The 18,283-nt window shown below is 30.3% G+C and overlaps 1 protein-coding gene and 1 long non-coding RNA gene across 3 annotated transcripts in view; one reads left to right on the forward strand and one right to left on the reverse strand.

Annotated features, from left to right (window-relative positions):
- The window catches only part of LOC142319336 (integral membrane protein GPR180), a 55,867-nt gene that overhangs the window by 35,247 nt on the left and 2,337 nt on the right, over positions 1-18,283 (reverse strand). The window lies entirely within an intron of this gene.
- The window catches only part of LOC142319337 (uncharacterized), a 29,818-nt gene continuing 14,072 nt past the window's right edge, over positions 2,538-18,283 (forward strand). Inside the window, exon 1 of the long non-coding RNA XR_012755174.1 lies at positions 2,538-2,883. This is a non-coding gene — a long non-coding RNA (uncharacterized LOC142319337). The remainder of the gene's footprint in view (positions 2,884-18,283) is intronic.

Genomic DNA, 18,283 nt, shown 5'->3' on the forward strand with positions numbered 1-18,283 from the left:
ATACAATCATTATTGCTCCAGAGTATTAAACAATCTGAAATTCCACCTACAGACCTGACTGCAATTCAACGGAGGACATATTGAACAAATACTGTAATTTTGCCTATTGTGTGGGACTTTTCAGACATTCAGTACATTAATTCTTCCTATCAAGTGATGTTGATTGTTTTAAAATTGAAAGACCCATTTGTTTTGGATTTTACTTAATCTTTCTCGCAAACATTTTTTAAGTATCCATTTCAATAACCATTTGGCTCTTTTACTTGTAAATAATTATAAGTTACAGAAATCAAATCATTATTGGGTAATGTAATACTTTTTCAGGGAGAATACATTTTATTTTATACACTTATTATTGTATTAACAATTCCACCAAGACGAGAAAGCCAATGATGTAAAGTTATTTGAAAATTATTAACATAGAGCAATTGCAACTACACTTAATTTAGCTAACAAATATTCAGGCTGACTTCACTGAAAATTATCTGTTTTAAAAACTTCAACTTAAAAACATAGCAAGTGAAATGATCTCTAAGAATTATTTTGATTTTTTACACAAGTTACATAGCAACTTATATATATGCTACATATACTACAGTATACAACATACAATGTATAAGGAAAGTAACTAACTTGGTCAATAATAATCTATAAGTAAACCAACTTTGCCAAATTTTGCAGGTCGGGGTTTTTACAGTTTAAAGACTCCTCTAACTAAAAACATAATTTTAGCAATGAAAAATTCTGGAAGGATGTACTATGTATGCTGGGCTGTTTTTTTCTTGTTCTGCTTGATATATCCAAACTGAGGATGAATTTGAATGAAATCTGATTCAATGAGTTCTTTAAAATGGACACTGAAGCCATTTATTTTACCTACAATTAGTCAAGAAGAAAGGGACGTACAGACCTTAAGGATCTTGTAATTTTACTCAAAGAGTGGAGTAATTATTTTATATAATACTTTTACTTGCACGCATACTTACATACCTTAATATTCTACTTAATTTTCCTGCTAATAGTAAACTGTTGAGTTTGAAGTCTTCATGCTGCAGACAAAGCCCTCGGTAACCCAAGTTCTATAACTTTCCCAACTTAGCCTGGAAAGTAGTGTAAATTTTTCTGGCTTTTTTCTATAACTTCTAGTTTAAATGTATTATATTAAATATGTTATCAGGTAACAGTTAAAAAATTTCCCATTACTTTTTATGCATATTTTTGTGTACAGAGATATGCCATTCTGTAGAAATAAATAAATAAACATAAAATAATGGTGGAGATGCTTTGTAAATAAAATAAGTACAACAAAATAGTACAAGTGCACTTGGAAGTTTCTTTCTTTGCGAGTAATGATATTTATTATAAAACCAAGCTGTTAGTTAAGAGTAAAAATATAACTTATAGAGCTAAATATTACCTGCATTTCAGTGAATTTGGCATTCTGATATGTATATTTATCTCAATGGAAAAGGCAAAAGCAAACCACTTCAGTCTTCATTTCCATTACTAACTATGGCATGGGATTTTCTTGTTCTTAAGAATGGCATTTTTGGGAATGAACTGCGATTCATGTTTGGTCACCTCAGCAACTGTTACTGCACTTAACACTAACATAATATACACATCCACTGAATAATTTCTTTGAACTGCTTATGTAAAATTTTTTACTATTTCAAAATAATTACATATCAATTTTTTTCATATTCAAACAGGATAACGATCAACAACATGAAAAAGACCACTAAGCGAGATATCATATCTCAATTTTAATTATATCATACAAAATGTTATTTGATGCTTTACATGTCTATTGCACATGTAAAACTTCTGAGTTACAAGAGGCACTAGTCACAAGTAACACTCCCTTTCTCTTAAAGTAATGATGTTCACTATGCAGCCATTCCTGCAGCGAACAGAGTCTTTACACCATTTGCAGAAGTGAACATCTGCTGCATTTCAATGGACTTGGAATACTAATGTCTGATTCAGTGAAGAAGGCAATAGGAAATCCTTTAATTTATAATTTTCCTTAGAAAAACCTGGCTTATTTGAGGATGGCTTTTACAGTTTCAGGACTCATTTGGGTCACCTAAAACATCTTTGGTTATGGCAACTAAAATACAACAGCTCTTTTTAATTTTAATACTACCTAAAAACACAAAGTTTACAAAAATATAATAAATATTCAATCTTGTTCACAAATCTCTAAAATTTATTTAAATGTATTTCAAAAGGGTCAAAATTATAAGTAACCTAAAGATTATGAAAATAAGTTGAAAATAAAAAAAATGTGAGAAAATAATAAATCTCAACAAATTTATGAATTATCAGCAATAAACAATTTTAGTAATAACTGCTAAATTCTTTTATACGACTTAAAATAGTTAAACAGACTTTCTCTATTCTCCAGTAATCAAGAGCATTATTCAATAATAATAAAATCTTCATTAGTGATTACTTCATGTTCTCATTGAATGTAAACACTATTATTCAAACATAAATAGAATAAAACTTTAACACCTACAATTACACAACTGTTACTCTACTTTGCAGAAACAGCTCAATATGAGACGAGTCACTTTTCATATAATAATTTCATCTACTTTACCTTCTTTATCAAAATATGTGTGAACACATGTCTGAAGTTGATAGTAAAAATAACATTAATGTTCTTTCATACACTATTGGTAAATAATTTTAGAGCATTATTTCAGTAAAATAATATTTTAATTAAATATAATTTTTATTGAAATAAATATGAAAGCAATAAATCAGAATTATATTTCAAGCTTGATAAAATATGAGATTTAAAAAAATAACGCAAATGGAATCTTTCCAGTTAACAAAAACACTATTAACAGAACAACAGATTGATCATAAATGGTAAGTACAGTATTTTTTTTTTTTAAATTATCACTTATTTTTATTATCATAATAATAAAAATAATATCAGAAAAAATAAATTAAGAAATAAGAAACTCAAAGTTTAAGATTAACTCAACTCGGAATATAATTTCTGTAACAGGATATACTTGTTGATTAATATTATAAATATAAAACATAAATTATATAAAATTACAACTTTGTTTTAACGGATAAAATAACATACAATTCTTAGGCAGTAGGCTGTTTATAAACAAAGTAAAAAATATACACATAAAGATATATGTCGAAAAGCTTTACCATAGTTGCAAAAAATTCTTAGTAAATTGCCATGCTTATTCTTCAACCTTATTAGAAAAAAAATGATGTTAAATTTTTACACACCTTATACAAGCTTAAGTATTAATATTAAATCTTCTTAATTATTAATTTCATCCATTGCAAATACTCAAGTATTTATATACGAGTAAATTTATAAAAAATTACAAAAGAAAAAATACTCTTATAAAAAATAAATGAATACAGCTAATAAATTAGTTTCTTTTTCAAATAAATATTTAAAATAATAAATATTTAATAATCATATACTTAAAATAAAGGTATGATTTTCTTCATTTTTGGCAAAACCACATAAACTTACATGATCAAAAAGATCACGAGGTAATTCAGTAACCAAAATATGAAAAAAGTTTATTTATTTACACATTATGTCACAATTCATTACAAATTTCAGAGCAAAGCTTTTGTTACACATGACACATCGTCATGTGTATCTTAAACTTAGGAATAAAAAAGTATAATGTTAAATTAAACAGATTTAAAAAATAAAAAACTCAAACTTCTCTATAGACGTTTCACATTAAAAAAAAATAGTTAAGGTAAAGCATGTGTAATGAGCATGTTGTCATTATGTTCTAATTTTAAGTGATTATTTAACAGATATTCCTTCAACACACTGACCTCATAATGTAAAATAAACATTTTTCAACAAACTGGAATTTAACAAAAAAACTATCCTTTGAGGTTTCCTTAGAAAATTAGGATAGTTCACCTTCCATCCCTGGAACAGTCACTATGAAAAATAAATCTTTTATTATGATCAGTACATGATAATGTGAGGGTTATTCAGTAATTAAAAATACAAATTACTCTGGAACTAAAACGATTTAGTCAATCATGTGACTTTTTTTCACTTTTCAACATAATCTCCAGCAACATTAATTCACTTGTCCAATCTCTGATAAATAATGGTATTAATTTTATGCTCATTTATACCTGCTGCAAAGAAATCCTTGCCTTGATGTCGGAGCCGCATAGCACATTTTCTTTAACTTCATCACCATCCTTGAATGGAACAAACAACAAGAAATCTGACGGAGCCAAATCATGACTGTATGGGGCAAGATAGTACTTCCTGATGCAATCTGTTGATGGTATCTCAAATTATCTAAGCTGTAAGGCTAGGCGTTATTGTGAAGCAGAATGATGCTTTGCACTGAGATACAGGACATTTTTTCAACATTGCTACTAGTTTATAAGCATGTCACATTAGTATGCACTGTTTATTATTCGCTAATCTCTTACAAAATCAACAAAAAATGAGCCTTTTCATCCCAAAAGATTGTCATCATGATTTTTCCCGCTGATGGTCAGGTTCAGAATTTTTTTGTGACATGTGTTGTGTTTTTCATGGAACCCATCTCGCACACAGTTTGCAGTACTGAAGTCACTTACTCACAATGGTGTAGAGAGCTGACCTTGAAATTTCAGGAAACGAATCGCTCAATACAGAAATTGTGAACCGACGATTTTCTCGAATTGCCTCATACACTCGCTCAACGAGATCATCGGTTGACACTCGCTTCCTTCCCTGACCGCCTGCAACATGAACATCTGTACGTCCTGCTTTAAAGTTTCTGCACCATTGTTGCACTTTGCTGTCACTCACTGAAGTTTCACCGTACACATTACTTATTCGTCGTTGAATTTCAGCTTCATTACACCCCTCAGCCTGAAGAAATCGAATTACCGGACGCACTTCACACTTGGCGGGAGATGCTATTGTTGTAGACATGTTTACGTGCTAGTTGCGTGTTCAGAACTACACGAAGTGACACAGCGTGATTGAAGGCCATACTGGAGACGCTGCGCAACACACAAAGGTGCGCAAAGGTTCGTCCGATTTTTGCGCGGATTTTTATTTCGCGACCGATCGGTTCTTCAAAAAACAATAACCCTCGTAAAATAGCTAACTGACCTTTTTTTACCATATATTTTTTTGTTTAAACTAATGACTATAAAGATAATAATTATAAAATTTCAATATTATTTTGAAAAACGCTTACTTTATGGCAAAATAGCAGATTTTATGGTAATAACTAAATGCACTTCAATAAACTGCTTTTAAACTAACACATATATATATATATATATATATATTATGTCAGTTCAATTTATACTGAAAACTTGCCAATGTTTATGACATCTGATTCACAAAAGAGTATTATATTACTGAAAAAATACAAAAATATTTTATTATTATTAATAAAAATAAATATCAATTTACAAATTAATTATGATCGTCAAAAAAGCTCTGTTTACAAAGTATTTTTAAATAATTATTTTAGAAATGTTTTAATCAAATGAAATGTGATTTCAGACAAACTGGTTATGTAATGGTAATAACATATAACAATATTTAGTCTATTAATTTCTGTTTAATAAAGCTGTGGATAAACTAAAATGATAGAATTATTATACTACAGTAATGGATTATTTGGTAGAAATATCAGTTAGATGTAGGAAATGTTTTTGAAGACAGGTATTGTGTTTTATTTTCAATAGCTTAAAAATGCTAACTATTTGAGTAAAGTCCACAAATTAAGTAACAAATAAATTTAATTAAATTTTCAAGTGGTATCAATAAATGAATATAAACAATTTGCCAGCTAATTAAACAACCTTGGTGATTCTATTCTGTAATTATACATTTATAGTGTGTATTTATCAATAAATTTATTCACTACTTGGAATTTTTATTTTATTATATTCGATTAACATAAGCTATAAGTTAAATTAAACTTGAATATATAGATTTTCTTACTGCTGATGTGGAATATTTGATTATTGATCTTTATTTCAAGAAACTATCGATTGTTTTGTCATTTTTATGCAGTGGTTTATTTAATAACGACATCTTTAAACTATGTAATTTAATTAAATTCTATTATAATTTTTCATATACCACAAAATTTTTGCAGATTTCACTCTTTAAAAAGAAATTTATAATTAAACTAAAAAAAATCATAGCTAAAATTGACTATCATAATTATTTCACAACCACCCACAAAACACAATTAATACTCATACAATTAGAAAAAACAACATTCTGTTTTAAAAAATATATACATTTAGAGATCAAATTCATTTAAATAATTACAGAAATAAATTAGTTCGTAGTTGTATTATTGCTTCACTATATATTATTAATAAATTAACAAGATGAATATTATTATATTTAATACACAACTGGGGGGAGGAATTAAAACTACTACATTAAAAATTAATTTCTTGACACACCATCAATACTTAGTTCCCATTAATATCGAGCAATTCAGTGTTCTTGTGTTATATAATAAAATCCAAATATCATTATAACACCCTACTTTGTTAACCCAAGCACTAATCTTTATGTTATTTAGGTTAACCAATTTTTTTAGGGGGTCTAAAATTATAACGATCTAAATTAAGGAATGCAGATAAAATCAATTAACGCCAATTTAAACATAAGTTATAGCTAACAAGTTTCTGTGAATTCAAAAGAAGTGCAGGTATTCCGATTTTTAAAATGTACCATGAATTGGTTATTATAAATAAGATTAATAAGTAGGTATTATTGAAAATCACAATTTACTAATTGTCAAATAAATTATATTAGATGATGATATATGGAATGATAAAACTTTTTTCACCTCAACAAAAGCGAAGAATTGTACTATTTTGCTATTGGACATCTTAACCAAACACTAAGCTTGTTATTGCTGTAAAATGTCTTATTCCTACATATACTCTAATCCAACATGTAATATTTTCTCTTACATCCTTCAAAAGTCAGAATTAAGTTTCAAGACACAAAAATGAGCAATCAGATTGTTGTATAGCTTCTATAAACATGAATCTTATACTGATAATTAGAAAATAAAATATTGTAACATTCATTTACATTTATAAATGTGCATACTTTACTAAAAAATAATAGTTATTTATTCCAAAAAAAATTACGAAATTTTTCACTATCAAACCAGATAACAGAACTATTTTTTTCATAACACAGCCCATAACCTTGATATGAGAGAGGGTCTTGTTATGCTTCCATTGTCATTTCAAATAAATTATACCCACAAACTTATTTAAAATAATATTACAGAACTTCTTTTTTTTGGGGAAGGGGGCGAAAAACGTTATTACGTTATCATCGTCCGGAAAACAAAAATATAAAACATACACTAGAAATTTAAAAATAAAATTAAAATACAAAAACAAAATAAAAAACTTCAACTAAAATATTAAACGCGGATAATAGATAAAATAAAAATTATAAATGAAATTCATAACAGTATAAAAATAAAATAAAAAAATACAACAACACTATTATCTAAAAATACCAACAATTCGAAGAAATAAAAACACCCGGTCCAAAACTTCTTTGTCATTACCTAGGATTCGACGAATGTTCCTGGGCAATTTAAATTAGCGACGTAAGGCCGCATAACGCATGCAATCCACAAGGATATGGCGCAGAGTCAAGCGGCAGTATCATTGTATGCACACTGGTGCGTTTACTGCTGACATCAGATACCAGTGAGTAGCTCTCGTATGTCTTATCAGCAATCGGCCCACTTCTTCCTCACAACGAATTTTCCTGAACGAGGAATCCCATTGCAACACACAAACTTTAATGTGACGGAGTTTGTTATCTACTGTAGCCGTCTACTCACCCTGCCAATTTGCGTGAAGAGTGAGTTTTACATAGCTAATGAAGTCGTTTGCAGTAACACGGGTAGTGGAGGATGGTTGACTACATGGGTCTTTAACAGCCGAATCTGCACGTTCATTACCCGTAATCCCCACGTGGCCGGATCCAGCAGAAACTGATGTGGGCGTTGCGACGATTCAACTCGGCGATTGCATTGTAAATTTCGGTGACGATAGAATGTCTGAAATAAAAGTTTTCTAAGGCTTGGAGAGCACTACACGAGTCGCTACAAATAAGGATATACTTAGGGTTAATGATATTCAGAGCCTTATTTATAGCGTAAAATTCAGCAGTAAAGACATTCGTAATACTAGCTAGACCAAACACATAGGTTCGGCCATTAACAATAAATGCGCATCCAACAGTATCGTTCTGTTTCGATCCATCCATGTACACTACTGCGTCTGGGTTTGTCTTGTAAAAAATATGGTGAAATATTTGCTGAAAGAAAATAAATGGTGTTGATTCTTTATTGTATATCGTGAGGTTAAGCATAAAATGTATAAGGTTGATTCGCCCACGGAGTATATGATCACGGATGTACTGGAAAAATAAAAGATGCATCAACATACAGAAGTTGCAGTAAACGTCGGGTACGAATACCTGCAGGTGCAGTGTAACGTAGACGGTTCTCATACCTTCGAAAATAAGGAATTCCAAGGACTGCGTTAAAAGCCGCGTGATTTGGCTGTCCCTTAAGACGGGTAAAATAAGATGCTAAAACCTGGTTCCGTCTAGAGACGGCTCACCGCAGTCAACAAGGATGCTTACGACAGGACTTGACCTAAAGTCACCTGTAGCAAGCCGAAGGAAAGCATGATGTACCGCATACAACATTTTAAAAACGGTATTACGCGCTGAAGAGTAGGCGACACAACCATAGTCCAAACGGAAACGAAGTAAGGAATAGTAAAAACGCAACATACATGACTGATCGGCATCCCAATTGGTAATACTAAGGGCTCGCAGCGTACATCTCGTTTTTAATTATTTGATGTGTTTGACCCACGTAAGGCAGATATCAAAAAATAAACCTAAAGATCTGACATCAGGAGAGATAGCAATTAACTCTCCACCGAGAAAGACTTGCGGAATAAAGCGGTCCCGCAAACGAGAAAAGACTACACATTTTGTTTTCTCAGGTGAAAATGTAAAGCCGGTAACCTTGGACCAAGCTTCAAGGCGAGATACAGTGTCCTGTAATAGTCTCTCCGCTGTGGCTGACGAACGGGACGCGATATATATAGCAAAATCATCGACAAATAAAGAACACAAAACAGGCGTCTGGACACATTTAGTAATATTGTTGATGGCTATAGAAAATAACGTGGTACTTAATACACTTCCTTGAGGTACTCCATTCTCCACGTTGACGCTACCCGAGAGAGAATCTTCAACACGAATACGGAGAGTTTGGCTATTTAAGAAACCTCTAATAAAAGCAAGTATATTGCCCTTGACTCCCCATTCTTTGAGGGTGTTTGGATACCACGTCGACAGGCCGTGTCGAACGCCTTTCTGATATCAAAGAAGATAGCGACGAGGCTCTGGCGTAGAAGGAAAGCATTCTGAATAGCTGTTTCCAATGGCAGTAAATGGTGAACAGAGGATCGTCCTTGTCGGAAACTACACTGTTCTGGAGATAAAAGGCCAGAGAATAAATCATTATAAACGTTCAATAGGTGTTGTAACACCGAATGAGGAAGGTACGACAGCATACCGAAACGAATGTTGTCAGGTCCACGAGACGTGTCACGAGTTTTTAAGTGCGCGTGACAACTCGTTGAATGCGAATGGAGCATTTAATTCACCGGCCAAATCACCAACGTTCAGCGATAATACTTCTGTATGTTATACTTCGATCTGTATGTTGTACCTGTGAAATTCGTTAATATGATGAAGCGAGAGACACCGAACGGAAACAATTTGCTAAGACAATTACTTGAAGAAGATGATGAAAGGAGTTCTCCTTCGCGAATAAGCCCTAGAATGGATTATTTTGGTGACCCACAAATTGCACGGATCTTTTTCCACACAGTAGACGTGGTAGTAGTGCATGAGATGGTGTCCACGTATTTCCTCCACAACTTCCTCCTAGCGTCCAAGAATACCCGACAACCGCTCTATCCTTACGGTACAAATTTATATGTTCATGTAGGCCTGCGGTTAAATTTACGCAGTGCCTGCCGCCGTTTGCTAATAGCGTTTCGGCAATTATTATTCCACCACAGAACGTCTAGGGTTTCCTGATGTTTGTGGGATATATCTATTAGCATTTTAAAGTATCAAGCACGTAGAAGAGGAAAGCTGATCAAGAACGCCCGCGCCACCGTCATACTTTGACGGAAAGGCTTTATGGTAACCGTTCCAATCTGCCTTTTCAACAATTCATCTCCGTGGCCTTTTTCTCACCTCGCGGCCGACATCAAAAGCAATAAGAATTGGCCAGTAATCACCTGCCGTGAAAGTCATCACAAACAGACCAATTAAGTCGGAGGAATAAACTCGGCGTGCATACGAAGAGGTCGTTGTTGGACAGTGTACCAGGGTATAAGGACATGAATGTCCATCATTCAGTAGACAAAGGTCAAAGTTTTGTCTCAATTTGTTTATCATATTGAGTTTTTAAATAATAATTACAAAATATAAAATAAATTAATTTCTGCATTTTGTTTAACTTTCTTAACATAATTTGGGCTCAAATACAAATTTTCCAATATTATCTTTTGAACTGTTATTTTTTGTATGGATTGTTTACTTAATATCTTCACAGATTTCCTTTAGTTCTCTTACATATATTTCTTATTTTTATGTGTTGACGTATATATTTTTTTTAACGTATCTTATTTTTACAAAATCAGATATGTATATATGTGTAATTTTATGATAGTGTTCTGATCTAAGTATTACCACAGTTTTCCTAAATTCATCTATCCAATTGCTAAAGTAGTCACTTTTTTTATAACGGGTCAGCATTCCTACTCATTTGTGATACAATCTATGCAACGGTCAAAATTAAATATTAATTCATTTAATCACTTTTTGGCGTCCATAAGTATGAATTGTGTAGGCCGATATTTAGAAAATTAAAAATTTTAACTTATCCAGATGTTTTGTACTTATGAATATGGCATCACTGCTAAAAAGAATAGTCACTTATTCATAAAAAAAATAAAAATATCCACATCCATCAAACCAGACTTGAAGAACTCAATACAATAATACTTCAGCTTACAGAAAAAGGACCTTATATGCAATAACTGCAATTTTTAATAAATTAATGAACCATTTAAAAAATCTCTCCACTGCTTGCTTATTTAAAATAAAATTAAATGATTCTTTTACAGAAACATCCTATCGATGAATATTTAAATAATACTAATTAAAAAAATTTAAAAAACTTGCATTATGTTTAACATGTATTTAAATATATTCAAATAATTCTCATAGCCCATCAGGCTGATCTAGTGGTTAACTTGTCAAAAATCAGTATTTAACACCTGATTTTCAAAGTCAAAGGTTCTGAGGTTCAAACCTAGTAAAAGTGAGTTGCTGTATGGATTTGAATAATAGACAGTGAATATTGGTGTACTTTGGTGGTTGGTGTTCAATTAACCACACATCTCAGGAATGGTCAACCTGAATCTGTGCAAGTCAACACCTCATTTATAAGTCACACATACCATCCTCATCTCATTGAGCTGTGGAGGGGATTTGCTTATTGTTCACCACTTGAACAGATTGCAATGTATATATTAGTAAATAAATAACTAAAGAATTCTCATTAATGTTTTCTGAATCGTGAATAATTTTTTAGTTATATTTTATATCTAGTACCTTCATGTATAATGTTAATATTTTAACATTATGTCATATGTTTTTTATTTTAAATAATTAATATGAACTTTAATCACATACATTTTTTATTTTATAATTAAAGCATATTTTATGATGCTCATCAAGTTTTTACCATAGTTTTCCTTGATTCATTCATGCAAATGTTGGGACAGTTTTTTTTTATCCATGGTTTATCTTACCTACCATTCCTGATATGATCTACACAATGGATTATCTATTGATCCAAATAATTGTTTTAATTTATTTATAGATTATTAAAACACACAAAAGGTGATTTAACACAAAAATAGATCAGTTTATAAGTAGTAATTTCATTAAAAAACAAAAGGATATCTTTAATTGAAGAGGAAATACAGTAAAATATAAATATATTAATAATAATAATAATAATAATAATAATAATAATAATAATAATAATAATAATAATAATAATAATAATAAGAATAAGAAAGCCAACAGCAGATTTTGTAAATATTGTTATTACAACACCTACTTTTGAACAGCATTTATTTCAGATTAAGTTTTTAAACTGAAACAAAACTTACAATTTCAACAAAAAAAAAATATTTTCAGTCTTCCTCTTAAAGGCTATCAAATCATTTTTTTCCTAATTGTATCAGTAATTTAAATATTCTCAGACTTAAATTTTGCCTTATTTAATATATAATACTGCTTTTGGAAATAATTTAAAAAATAATATTATAAGAAACAATGACATCAATCTATAAATAGCAATTGCATAATTTGAACTTTATAAAATATCAAACAACCATTTAATTATAATTTATTTCACTGGCCCAGTGAAATAAATTATTTTAATTTTAATCTGCAATCTTAAAACATAATGATAAAAAACTGAACTTTTAAAAATATCCATATTTCTGTATTTAATAGATAAATCTTTAAAACAGGATTTTGTTGAAATTCTTGTGGGAGTATTTAATAAAGATAAAAAACTTGATTGTACATAATGTTGTGATAATTTTGAGTATGTAAAGAATTATTGTCTAAATTTTAATTAAAATACGCATTATAATTAGAATTACTGTTTAATTTAGTATACAAGTTTTGATTAACTATTTTTAGAAAATTATATATATATGTACCGATCAATTTAAAAAAAAATTTATTTGTAAAACCTGAATCTACAAGAAAAATAAGAACTGCTAATTTTTTTTTCTATTACAATTATACTAAAGATGAGATGATAACATATAAAGTGAAATCTTTTGTTATACTTTAATCTATGAAATGCACTCATAAAAAAGCAATCAATAAATAAATAAACCTCATTAAGTTAGAAGAAGTTTTATATATATTTCATAACTAATTTTATTATTTTTGGTCATTAAGTTCAGTTTAATAAGATCATTTATTATCTAGCGATCAGTCTATCTACTTTCTACGCATAGAACTATCCCTATACAGAGCTCAATAACAAATACTTCAAATTGTTTCATAATATTTTTCCTCCACTAATACATACTTAGTGATCTACAATTTATAATTAGGATCCTCTACATTTACCAAAATTAATTTAATTGTATTGGCAGGGGTCTTCAGTGCTCCCATACAAATAAAAAAATTTAATTCAACTCAAAGATTAAATTTCAGTAATTAACTTGACGGGAAAGATTATGATGAAATAAATATAAAATTGGAACAAAATAAGTTACAAAACTTAACAGGCATCGGCTGAATCGCTAATCTTGTTGATCTGTGCTTGGGGACTTGCTATTAAAACACACAGGAGTCTCTCCAACCCACAATCATCAGTATTTTATGTAATAATAAAAATAGAGTACAAAAACTTTTGGTAATGCATTTCTGCACAAACATCTAAGATACAATAAAAACTTAACATGGATGATAATTTTCTGTGAATTCATAAGAAGAAATAATAACACAGTTTTACTATACAAAATTTTATTTTAAATTTGGAAATTATTTCACAATCATTTATTTGTTCTATATTTAACAACAGTAGGATTTATTATACATAAACAAAATCAATAGTTATTCAGCAACTGATAACAATATTAAAACAAATTACATAATGATGAGTCATACGCAATTACATTATACCGATATAATTTATTTATTTGGGATAATGTAGCCAAAATATATAAACAATCCATTTTTATAATCAACTTAATAAAGTTAACATTCTTTTAACTCCACATAAATTTGATGTCCTAGTACACCATTTGGTTGTCAATCAATAAAAAACTTATTGATGTAAACATTTAATAAAATATGAAAATTTAGCTTCTAAAAGTGATACTCGGTTGTATGGTCACAAATCTGCATCTATTTAGTGCCATGCAATAGATTAGCGTTCTCCATTTGGTCAAAGATCAGCAACTAACTAAATATTAGAGCCAGTCAACGAGTGAAACTTTTTAAGTTTTAGATCCATGTAACAGTAAATTTCTTTTATTACATATAAGAAAATATATTTGTATTCTGATCAGTACGTAATAATACATTATAGAGATCATTTCAGGAGAGGGTAGATATGCTACTTAACAAATAAAAAATGAATGCCCCAACATTTTCAGACATGGACCAAAGGAAACAGTGGTAAAACTTCATTAGAGCAGAATCACAAAATACACAATTAATAATAAAATAAAAATTAGATAATCAATTATTTAAAAATAAACATATGAAATACTAGGTATAAAATATAATTACAATCAGAAGGCATTAATGAGAATCATTTTATCACATACCTATGTACATATAAAACCTGCTACTGCTAAATAAGACAAAAAATAATTCCCATCATAAAACTTTCTTATTTACTCTTTCTTATTTCTTAAACTTATGTTAAAAAGCTAAATTGCTAATCGTGTTGATCTGTGAATAAGAACTTCCTATTAACCAACCAGGAGCCTCTCCAACACACAATCTTCAGTAAATTTTATGTAATATTAAAAATAGAGTACAAAAAGTTTTGGTAATACATTTCTGTACTACATTTATTTCATTAAAACTTAATTGTGGTTACATTTAATATATATATATATATATATATATATATATATATATCTGCTCTGGTATGTTTTACAGTCCATCATTTGGTTTTAAAATCTGTACCTAATTGTTATAGGATCTGATAATTTCTATATATCCTGGTCTTACTCAATATAAATAAATAATATACATATATAAGCTGATTACTGACTTAGACCATTCTTGTTAAGAGAATATATCTCCCTAGTAGAAGGGCAAGAAGAGAATAAAATGCATATATATGTATGTATAAATACACTCAACTTCTTTTATAAATTTTAAAAAGGGTATTTGCAATCACTAGGGTGTTTATAGTCTCTGACTGAGCTCAAACTCTCACTACATTTCCTTACTGCCAATTTTTTGGTCAAAAACTCTCATTATAAATATTCCATGACAATATACTGTAAGAATGAACAAGTAAGAACTGTACTGTAAGAACAGTGTCAAGGTGACAATTCAGATCAACAATCTTTTCAGCACCATTAATATTTTTATCACACAATCATAAGTTAGACCATGTGTCTAACTCACAGATATGTTCACATATCTGTGTCCATCAGTTTTATTCAGCCGACCACTTTCAGAGATCAATGTAATATGTCACTTTTAACAACTGCTATATTTCAGTAACAATATTCCGCAAACATTATTTAAAACTTATAAAAATGTGTAAATGGACATGCGATTCCAAGAAGCATCAAACTATGGTAATAACTGTTCATAGAGCATTAATTATCACAAGAAAGCAAATCTAATTATCACATCTAGTAGCAGGAACATTCTGCATTATGTGCAATTCAAATGATTGTTGTTACTTATATTTAAGCTAATATTAAATGCGAAATTATTTGGTAGTAGTAATGTGCTACTTCCACTTTGGTCTCTTAATGATTTATAGAAAACAAGAGCACCTGCTGCCTACAGAAAATGGACGAGCTGAAACCTACTCTAGGTAAAATAATAAAAGGCAAAGACGTTACAGTTTCTTTGTTGGTAGATTGTCTCTTTCCTCATTACCACATCTTGTCCTTACATAACCTTTTTAACATAAATAACCTTTTTTTGTCCTTACTATAACCCTTTTTTTTGTGAGTTTGAGCATTTGCATCAAGTCTCTGCAAGTCCATGTTCTGAGGACTTAAGAGACCTTCTTTAGTTGGCCCATCTTTGGTAATGTATGGGAATAGGTGATTCTGCCTATCGGAGAATTAAACACTATCTGGTGTGTTTTACAATAAGTCAAATGACTGTACTGCGCATCAGGTAAAGCCATTTCCCATTGCCAACAAAAATTTTATGCATATTATTCATATACAGTGTACACTGAAGAATTGTTTAAAAAGTTTTTTTTTCAATACTTTTTATTTATGTAAAAACTGATCATTAACAAAAAAATAATATAAAAATGTTAATTAATACTATAAACTGTTATTTATATTTCATATTCTTATAACGCTGTAAATTAATTTAACTAATGTACTTAACTTGTGATTTTTGCAACTTTTAAGTTGTTTTGAATCAATTAAATTTAATATAATCTTATCTTTACGTCTCATTGTTCCACCTTTTAAGTAGAGTATTCTCTTTACTACTGACATTAGCAACTGATAGACTGAATAGTAACATAATATTTATCTCATTTTATTATTTTAATTGTTAACTGTAAATCATAAAATATCATGTTAAATATGAGGTGTGTGAGAAAAGTAATGAGACTGACTTTTTACTTACCAAAGTTTTTATTTTTTTCAAACTAAAATATTATCCCATTCAAAATAATTCCCTTGGGCAGCTATACACCAGCAAAGTCATTGTTCCCACTCCTGGTAGCAGCACTGGAAGGCTTGTAACTGGTCGGTCACACAGCCTTTTGAATGTTCTCCAGAGTTCCAAAATGATGTCCTTTTAAGACATGTTTCAATTTCGGGAAAAGGAAAAAGTTACAAGGACTCAAATCAGGTGAATAGGGGGGTTGAGGAACTGTAGGGATGTGTTTTGAGGTCAAAAATTCCCTGATGGAAATGGCTGTGTGACATGGGGCATTGCCATGATGAAGCATCCACTTGTCTGCAATGTCTGGTCTCATGTGAATCACTCTTCCTGAGCCTTTCAAGAACATCTTTGTAAAACACTTGGTTGACAGTTTGTTCTGGAGGAACAAATTCTTTATGCACAATACCTCTTCTGTCAAAAAAGCAAATCAGCATGGTTTTGATTTCTGATTTGCTCATTCTACATTTTTTCGGTCGAGGAGATGATGGAGTGTGCCACTCTTCACTTTGCCGCTTTGTTTCAAGACCATACTCAAATATCCAGGATTCTTCACCTGTGATCACACGATTGAAGAATTCTTGGTCATTGTCAATCCTCTCAAGAAGATCAATGCACATTTTTCTTCGATTGTCCTTCTGTTCCGTTGTGAGGTTTTTCGGCACCAATTTCGCACAAACCTTTTGCATGTCCAAATCGTCTGTCAAAATTTAATGTACGGTAAAAGTGTTTAAATTTAACTGTTCACTCATCATCCTTATTGTTAAACGACAGTCTGATCTCACAAGAACCCTCACACGTTCAACATTTTCATAAGATTTTGAAGTTGATGGTCTCCCTGACCGAGGTTGATCTTCGAGGCCGAGTGTTCTCGGCCTTCCAAAAATGATTTGTGCTAGCGGATAACTTGTGCTCTTGATAAGCAATGTTCCCCATAGGCCTGTTTCAACTTTTCTAAGGTCACACTCGCGAATTCCCCAAGTTTAACACAAAACTTGATTGCACAACGTTGTTCTAAATTTTGATGCTCCATTTTCGTAACACACAACAAAAACACAACTTTCATCCCGTCCACATGCTCACTACCAGTTTCATCTCTGTTCAGCCAACAAATTATTTTTAACAGCACCATCAGTGAAGTTGTGAACAAACCGGTCTAGCACAGACCGGTAGACACAGCGTTGCCAGATCGCTCACAGTGTTACCAATCTCATTACTTTTCTCACACACCACGTATACAAATTAATTTTGTAAGTATAAATAGGGGATATTTTATACACTTATGGTACACAATGAAATAAACATTTTTAATCTACTGTTTAAATTAATTTAAATACACCTTTAAAATGCACAACCAAAATTCTATATTTAATTTAGAAAAAATGCACAACCAAATTCATTATTTTTAAACAAAGTGAAATATTAACAGCCAAATAAAAATTAAAGAGTTAAGGAAAATTAATATATTCATTAAACAGAATTAAATGTGATAGATAGAACTTTAACAGAATCACATTCACCAACCATTTTAAAATAAATTAAAAAAACTCATACATAAATCTACCAACAATGACAAAAAACAATCTTGATATCAAATGCATTCAAAGAAATGACCATATTTAACACACACTAACATAATAAGATGTATACACAATTAACTAGATGGAAAAAAACACAAACAGCCTACATCACTAAAAAAAAAAAGCTAGTCTTTCC

This window comes from Lycorma delicatula, chromosome 2, assembly GCF_047948215.1.
Source record: "Lycorma delicatula isolate Av1 chromosome 2, ASM4794821v1, whole genome shotgun sequence".
Classification (NCBI taxonomy): Eukaryota; Metazoa; Arthropoda; class Insecta; order Hemiptera; family Fulgoridae; genus Lycorma; species Lycorma delicatula.